This window comes from Pristis pectinata, chromosome 14 (genome assembly GCF_009764475.1).
Source record: "Pristis pectinata isolate sPriPec2 chromosome 14, sPriPec2.1.pri, whole genome shotgun sequence".
NCBI classification, from domain to species: Eukaryota; Metazoa; Chordata; class Chondrichthyes; order Rhinopristiformes; family Pristidae; genus Pristis; species Pristis pectinata.
In genome coordinates this window covers 52,283,278-52,292,202 of record NC_067418.1, presented here as the reverse complement: position 1 = coordinate 52,292,202, position 8,925 = coordinate 52,283,278, and the positions used below count along the sequence as shown (strand labels likewise).

General features: G+C 45.6%; 1 non-coding gene across 1 annotated transcript; it reads right to left on the bottom strand.

Annotated features, from left to right (window-relative positions):
* Positions 1–8,235: 8,235 nt before the first annotated feature.
* On the bottom strand, positions 8,236–8,309 carry trnat-ugu (transfer RNA threonine (anticodon UGU)). Its single transcript has one exon. It is a non-coding gene; the product is annotated as a tRNA-Thr (tRNA).
* Between the last annotated feature and the right edge of the window lie 616 nt (positions 8,310–8,925).

Genomic DNA, 8,925 nt, shown 5'->3' with positions numbered 1-8,925 from the left:
TACTTTGGAACAACAGGGGCACGCCAGACATGTCGGGAGGTACCTCCACTTTATCCTTATTTCTTTTATTGTTATTCCTACGTTTATCTTATTCTCCTGATCTACCTCTTCTCTCTCCCTTCTGTTCCTCTCAGCATCGTGGTCTCCGCACTGAGACTTGAGGACTTCCCAACTATTAGGATTTCCCTTTTCATCACACACACGAATTCCTCTTCTGCACGCATTATGTTCCCAAGTATTCTGTTTAGATTTATTTGTTAGGTCTTCGGCTGTTTTTCTCCAAGTAGACATCAATATTTTCCATTTTTCCCCCGTATTGCGCTCCCAAATCGCCCTTTCTGCTTTTGGACGCTTATCCACATCTCAAGGCCCCCCAATGGCCATATTTAACTTCCCAATTTTTTTATTGAAGCACGCCGATAATTTACGGAAGTTACGCTCATTCTTCGGATCGTCTTTACATAACTTAGATAGTGGGGTATTGGACCCAGACTTATTGAGAATTTGTCCCATTTTGTTTTCTTCCCCATCGTACGGTGCAAATCGCTGCAACTATCTATAAGATCGGTCTCTTTCCTCCACCTACTTCAGGTTCCTGACCTTGCCGTGGGGGATTTCCCCTCATGAGAACCGGTCTAAGGCAGGGTGGTAGTACTGGAGAGCCGATCTCAAAACCTTGAAATTCACAAACTTAAAACCCAAACCTGGGAACTCGAACCCCAAACCCGAAAATGGGGACCCGAACAATAAACACGAAACTAACGAAACTGGGTACTCGAACCCGAACCTGAAATTACCTTAACTGGGGACTCGAACCCCGAATACGAAATTAACTTTACTGGGGACTCGAACCACGAACACGAAACTAACTTAACTAGGGACGAGAACCCCTCTTACCTTTGGCACTCGGAGAGGTTCGCGAGGAATACGGCAGAGGATATTCGACAAGAGAAGCGATCGATCAGGTGTCCGACTCCCTGAGCGGGATCAAGGTGAATCGGACCTTCTGGGCCCTTCCGTCTCAGGTAGACGTTATCCCCGTCGATCACTCACGCCGCTTCCGAAACCTCGGCTTGGGCTCCAGGCTGGCTCGCCAAATTGTCGTCTAGAAATTAAGTTCTCACTTCTGTCCACTGTAAAGTAACACAGTGCCACGAGGTTATTCGATAAAACGCGTTTATTAGTAGTGCACTGTTAAGTAGAGGTCTCTTCAGCACTCGTGAAGAGTCGCTTCCCGAGTTATCCCCGTACAAAGGAGCAGACAGAAATTTATACAGATAATGTCACGCACACTTAATGCATGAGGCGCCGCGAGTTTCTGTCAAGCCACAGAGATCCCGAGACAGACATCGCACCTATTGTCCATCATAATTGAGTTGTAATCAAGAAATTCAAAGACAGGTATCCCCCCCTCATCGCTAAGGACAAGCTTCCACTTCGTTGTTTATTGCACCCAGTAATCCTATTGTCTGGCATAACGGGACTGACCAAGTTTTCCGGACAAAGTAATGAATATCTTATCCATTGAGTCAGCAGTTTGCGAGATGTTGCTTGCGAAGTATGTTTCTACAAGCTATAGGTATGTTTACAATTTTTATCCCTTTACTTCCTCAGTGTGACTGTGAACATGATGGTCTGACTGTCACTGTGCGACACCGGTGGAAACACGTTGAAACCTTTCCCCAGCTTCTGCTTCCTCCCAGAACGGACCGACTTCACAGGACTCTTTTCCTCCGTTTAATTTTCAACGTTCCGCGGGTGGCATTTTCTGTGTATCACGTTCGCCTCACAGGCGAAAGGTCCCCAGTTCGATCCTAGACAAAAACATAATTTTGGATCTTGCTCCAGGTGGTGAGGCGTGTTCTGTGCGTTCCTATTCACCTTGAAAACAGAGGCAAGAAATTTTGCTTTGAAGTCAGAAGAACTTCATTCAGTTAAATTCCGCATAACAGCCGTGAAACCAAATTACGTCCGTCATGTTTGCGCTCTCTATCTGTCTCTCTCTGTCATTCTCCAACTCTCTCTCTCTCTCCCTCCCGTCAACTCCCAGATGAACTGCTTCACTCCGTGTCTGTCTCCTGCTTTCTGTTTTATTCTCTCACTTTATGAAGGAGACGGTTATTTAGGACTGAAAGAAGGAGAAATATCTCCATTCAGGTGAATTGTCCCATGGGACCGCTGTGAAGACTCAGTCAATGGTTTCGTTTAGCACAGAAAAGAGTTCGAATTCCAGAAACTGACGGCGGAATCAGGGAACAAAGCAAAAAACAGAAAATTGTCTTTGAAATCGACCTAACATTGTTGAATGGAGGATCGATTTCTACAGAGCGAACGACCTGCTCGTGATTTAATTGATTGTTTTTGTCACCTTCCAGCCTTTCTCTCACAAACAACGGCCCATCTCTTCATCTACCCTCCGCCTCTCTCTCTCTCTCGCTCGCTCGCTCCCTGATGTTCTCTTTCCATCTCTGTCCAGCTCACACCTTTCTGCTCCGTTTCCCTTTGAGTCTCTTGCTCTCAGATGTGTTTTCGTATTCCGTCCATCATTACATTCCTCCATACCTCCTTCTTCCTCACTAGACACCATCCCGTCTTCCGGTAGCTTTCACGTGGTTAAAGATGTTCCAAAAATCTTTGTGCGGGGTTGCGGGGGAGGGGGGGGGGGTGGGGGATGGGGGTAGGTGAAATAGAGAGAGAGAACAAGCCAGGGTACTTCAGGCCAGTGAAGGAATTTCTGATGGGAAGGTGACTTGAAGATATTCCGAGAGACAGGATCGACTTGCATTTGGGTTTGTTATCGACTCCATAGGGAGAGTCAGCACCGATTTGTGTGGAAGAAACTCACGAATTTGATTGAGCTTTGAAGAGATGACCGCGAAGATCGACAAGGTCAGGGCGGTGGACATTTATAGGAATATCGACTTTATCAAGGCCTTTGTAAATATTCCCGCGTGGGAGGCTGTTCAGGAAGGTTGGATCACTTGTGACTCAGTGAGAATGAGTCAATTGGCGTGGTGCTGGGAGTCGGTGACCTGTCGTGGAGAGTTGCATTTTTTTTTATTGGAAGCCTGTGACCAGTGGATTTCCGCATGGATCTGCAATGTGTCCCTTATTTGTCACATCCATAGCAACGATAGAGAAAAAAAACTTAAGTGGCATTGTTATTACCTGTGCGGGAGACACCGATATTGGTGGTAGAATGAAGTAGGTCATCTGAAATAACAACAGGACTTTAATCAACTGTGAATGTAGCCAAGGAACGGCAGATGAATTAACTGGGACAACTGCGAAGAGTCGCATTTTGGGATGTTAACCCAGGGTAGGACTTGCACAGTAAATGAGAGCTCCCTGTGGAGTGTTGTAGAACCGAGAGATATCAACATATAAGGACATACCTTCCGTAATTATACGACACAGGTGGACAGGTTGGTGGAAACGATGCTTGTCACGCGTGCTCTCATTAGTCAGGGCACTGAGTTCAAAATTGGGACGTCATGTTAGAGCTGTACCTGACATTGATGAGACCGCACGTGGGGAACTGTGTGCAAGTCTGGTCAACTCGCTGCAGGGAAGATGTCGTTCACCTGTATAGGGTACAGAACATATTCACAAGGACGTTGCCATCACTGGACAGCTTCACTAACCAGGAGAGATTGGATAAACTGGGGTTTTCCCCCTGGACCAACGAAGGCTGAGGACTGACTTTTAGAGGTTTATAAAATCATAAGGGGATTGTCGCTGTCTATTTTCTTTGGTGGGATAGACTGAAAATGGAGGGGATAAATTTCGGGTGAGAAGGGATATATTGAAAGGGGATCTGATGGACAAGCTGTTAACACAGGTGGTGGAGACCATATGGAATGTGCTGCCATAGGAGGTGGAGAGGTGTGTTCAAGTACAAATTTCAAAGATATGCTGGCAGTTACATGGACAGGAGTGGTTCCGAGGAATATTTGCCCAACTCAGACTCATTTGATTGGATCAGGCAGATTCATTCGTCAGCATGGACGTATTAGGCCGAAAGGCCTGTTACGTCGTTATAGACTTTATACTCCATGAGGTACGTTGAATCCGAGAAACAAGGAGAAGAATAAAGATATGCTTCAGAGTCGCTCTATCTCATCTCTCAACTCTCTTTCCGCACATCGAAGACTGCATTGCTGCTGCTTCCTGACACAGAGGTCAAAGCTTTCATTCCGATTTCTGCCAATTTCCACCTTATTCCACCTTCAGATGGTCCTTCCCTGACACTTCCTTGCCTTTCTCGCTCTCACTTGTTCTTTTAACTAACAGCGAGCTGTTTGACAGCTCTGTTGGGAACACGAGAAAATGATTCCCTGAAATCAAATCTTCGCAAACACTTAATTTTAGGAAACTACAGAGAACCGACGAAGGCGATGCCTTGAAATATCCACAATTCCTTCAGAGCTCGCCACACCGGAATTTATATGGTTCGTTCTAATTAATTCTAATCCATCAATTAGAAAACGTTATCAAGCTCCAGAAACGTCGACCAATCAATTCGCAGGAGAACACAGAATGGGAAACGGAATTAAGTTTCTGATTTGTGTCGCTGCACCATTACATTGTCTGTCGATGGGCTTTGGCATCAGCTGTTTCTGTGGCACAATCGGCCAGTGCGTTCGGCTGCGAACCGAAAGGTTAGTGGTTGTCGCCCACCCAGGGACGGTGAGCTCAGGTTTTCTCCCCGACATTCAACACTTCTGGCGGCGCTGAAACAGCAAATCTCCATTTCCTCAGGCCTTGGTTCACTTGGTGACTGTTGAACCATGACATGTATTTTGCATGGGATGTGGATGATATGGAACTTATATTTGTAATGGGAATCATATGGATCATGGCGACTCTAAAGAATGACAACAAACAAACAAAAATAACTCTTCTGGTTGCTTGTACTGAAAGGCAACCAGGGAATGCCGGATTGCTCTGTTGCTCAAAGACAGCGAGTTTCTATGTGTCGATGACGTCTGAGAGCTCTAAAACTTTAATTACCTCTCTCTCCACAGATCATGTTTCCATTTTACTTTTATTTCTGCTTCATTCCACATTTGATCAGGATTAATTATTCTTCACAATTTATGGTCAAATGTTTCAACATGAACAACGCACATTGTAATGGAAATTGGACAAGAATTGTGATTTGTCATTATTCTACTGATGATTCTCGTTCATCATTTAATGGGTACTCGGTGTTTTTCCCAAATATTCCCTAACAGACTGAGATGCTGAGAAAACAAAATGCGCCGCATAAACATTAACTACACAGCGATACAGTCAAGGAGGCAGAAAATGGATATAGCAGGAAAACAGGCTTTTCCATCCACCGAGTCCCCCAGAAACTTTCACCACCAACAAACGCCAATATTTCTTTATTCTTCCCATATTCCTGTCAATTACTCCCAGATTCTGTCTATTACCGACACACTGTGGACATATTACGGTGACCAATGAAGCTGCCAACATTCGTGTCCTTGGGACACGGGAGGAAACCGGTGAAAATGCAGGAAATCCACACAGTTATAGGCGGAACTGCACACCGCACCTGGCCGGACTAGGTGAGGTTTGAACCAGTATCTATTACGTCTGGGCTTGGTTGGGCAATAAACAGCGCGTTGGACATCTATCGTGCAACTTACTGCTAAATGAACCACTTTACGTGTAATGAAATGGTGATTTGCAACTCAATGGCGCAGTGATTTAAAACACGGTTTTGCGGGTATTCCTTCTGCCGTGGGCTTGGCAAGCATGTTCCCGACTTTGCTCGCAATTCAATAGTTATCAGTTATTTTCTCACGCTGGAGAAGGTTTACTGTGCGGCGCCCTCTGCAAGAGGAGAAGCTCACGCAAGTCTCTTCTGCGCAAACTCAAAAATACTGTGCGTCATCAGAAATTCGTGCCGTCTAATTCTTTGCAAAATCCTGTCGAGAACTCGGTCCTGCAATAGGATGGGAACTGGGGCACTGGTTTTGTCGCTTCTTCAGTGAAACAATGAAAGGAAGCGGACACAAGTCTCCGTTTGACGAAATGCGATGTTCTCCTCGGGAGCTTTAACTGCATGCACCAAAGGGGGAAACTATGGGCTCTGTAACGCAATGTACAGCGTGTTAGAAGTCTAACGATCCGTGACGAAGCAATTCGAAGGTTGTGGGTTCGAATCCCACTAGAGTTGTTATTTTGTCCGAATTCGCTGCAACGATAAACAAGGTCAGATTCGTGGTCACCTGATGTTGGATAATCCAGAAATCCATGTCATGGTTTGAAGTAATCGAATCGTTCACTAAAACACGGAAAGGTGATTCTTTTCTCCCAGACCATCCGAGTCTGTGGAACTTTTTCTGGAAAATGGCTGCGGGTACTGAGTCTTTGAGTATTTAAAAGACGGGGAAATATTACTTGAAAAAAGGTGGCTACCAATATAAGGAGGTTGGCTGGAATACAGAGTTAAATGGCTGAGCGTATGGGTGCTTTTAGGTCTTTCCGATGTGCACGGATGTTTGTGTGTAGTTTTATATATTTGGTTTTCTTCAGTTTACTCAACTTCTTCCATTCCGTTAATGTTGCAGGTTTGACAAGACACTTGCATTCTCTTCATTGTAATTCAAACATGTGCTGAAGAAAAATCACCAAATTTTCTTTCTATAATTCAGGGAATAACGTCACTTTTTTTACCCGGAACCTGTCCCTTCACGATATGCAAGTGCCCAGTTTATGCGGTTCCCAATCCCCGCAGTAAAAACGTTTCGAAATGGTGATCTTTCTTACTTTGTTGAATTAAAAACCCAGACTGAGTGGGCAATGGGTAGAACCGTGCAGACGGAACAGTTTGTGGTGTGGTGCCTGTTTTCCTGATTGCAGTAAAGGCAACGGCGAATAACCGTCATTAAATCATAAAGACTTCACGAAAACTTCGGCCAATATTGGACGTTTCTGTACATACTACTTCGCACACATTAGAACGGTTGTGAATATCCCAGAGGGGGTCCAGAAGAGATTTTCTGGTATCGCAGCGAATGTGAGTGATTTCATTCGCAATTTTAAGTTGCAGAAGCTGGGATTGCTTAATTTAGATGAAGAACATTGAGAGCACACTTTATGGACATCTTAATGTACGTGCACAAATCTCGATGGACGTAAAAACACAGTACATCCGCTGGAAATGTCTGAGTTGAACCCTTTTGACCCACGTCGACACTGAGAGTACTCAGGAAAATTCGTCTCCCTGCATTGACGTTTGGAAATCCTCGTGGTCTGCCACCTTGCCGTCTGACGTGACAACAGTTTACCACTTCTGTCTCCGGTCTACTTTGAAGAGACATTGGATGGATTGGAAAACGGGAAGCCGCATCAAGCCTCAAACACTGTGTCTGGGACAAATAGTTTCAATTCAAACACGGAGGGCACAGAACGTTCAAGATTAAAATGTTCAACCAATGAGTGTTGTTATATAATGAACGAAAAACAACTTCATTGTGCGGTCGTGTGGCCGAGCGGTCTAAGGCGCTGGATTGAGGCTCCCGTCTCCACGGAGGCGTTGGCTCGTATCCCACAACTGCCACTGGGTGCAAACCTACTGCACCCAATATTACATGTTGCGGTATTAAAAGTCCATTGGGAAATGATTTGCGTAACATAATATAAACAAATCACATATCACCGTGAGAATGATCCTGCATTGGTGCCAGGGTGAATGACATCACTGCAAGGCTGCAGAACTGTCCTGAGTTGCTGTGGGAGATTGTGGGCAGGTCGTGATCGTGGCCCATAATTATACGAAACAAATGGGTACAACAGTATTCAATATCAATCTGCATTCCACCTCATACCTTCTGCGCTGCTTCTGCCGTGTCTTCAAATAAACAGCGAACTGGTCAGAGTTCCGAGTCGAAAAGACTTATGCAACGCGGGGTGGGATCGCTTGTTAACAGAACCAGGGCAAGGTCACAAAGCAGGACATGGCCGCGTTTGCAAACGATTTGCATCCTAATCGAACACCACGCCGCAAAAACGCAAGGAAACGGGAAACAACGTCATCAGAAACGTAATCTGGTTGAACGGCTCACTCTGTTTCTTCCTCCGCAAACACCGACAGACCTGGAGCGTATTGGAGGCTTTTTATTTATTCTGTTGCTTTTTGTTTTATGTTTGGAGGTGCGTGAACGGCGATGTTTGCATGAAACCCGCCTTCATCACACGGCAATTCACCCCATAAATGAAAGGCTCCGCTGGGAGTTGAACCCAGGATCTCCTGTTTACAAGACAGGCGCTTTGACCAGTTAAGCCACGGAGCCCTCGCGCCGTCTTGCAGTTGTAATAATGAGATGTAACTTGCATTAACTTCTCTTGTTTTCTGCTGGCGAGGGAATTGTTTCAGATTCTGCTCGTTTCTACAGGTTCACTGCGTCGTCTACTTCCAAACATTGTATCACCGCATCCAATTACAGATTCTCCGCAGTCACAACTCTTCTTGATTTACTGAACGCTTCCTCACCTCCATTTGCACCACAGCTTACCCTTCACCCACCACCTCCGCTCTTTACGTTTGATCTCATCACAGATTCAGGAGAAGACCCTGAACCAGCTCACCCCAAACATCTCACTGAGCCAGCTGGGCCACATTATATCTGTCGGCGGGAAGGGTCGGGGCAGGAAGAGTGATCTTTCTAACTTCCCAACCGGAATGAAAGTGCTGTTCAGTGGGCCAGTACATTAAGCTCCATCGAGGAATTATTCTGCACGTGGAAACACTTGACTGCGGTTAATTGTCTCCGTGCTTGAGAAATGCGTCCCCTCCTTCTCACTCTCTCGCAGCACATCGACCCAGCAGGTTTCTTAGCTCCATTTCTTGGAGTTTTTAGGAGAGTGTGACCGTGTGGCCTAATGCGTAAGGCGTCTGACTTTGGCGTT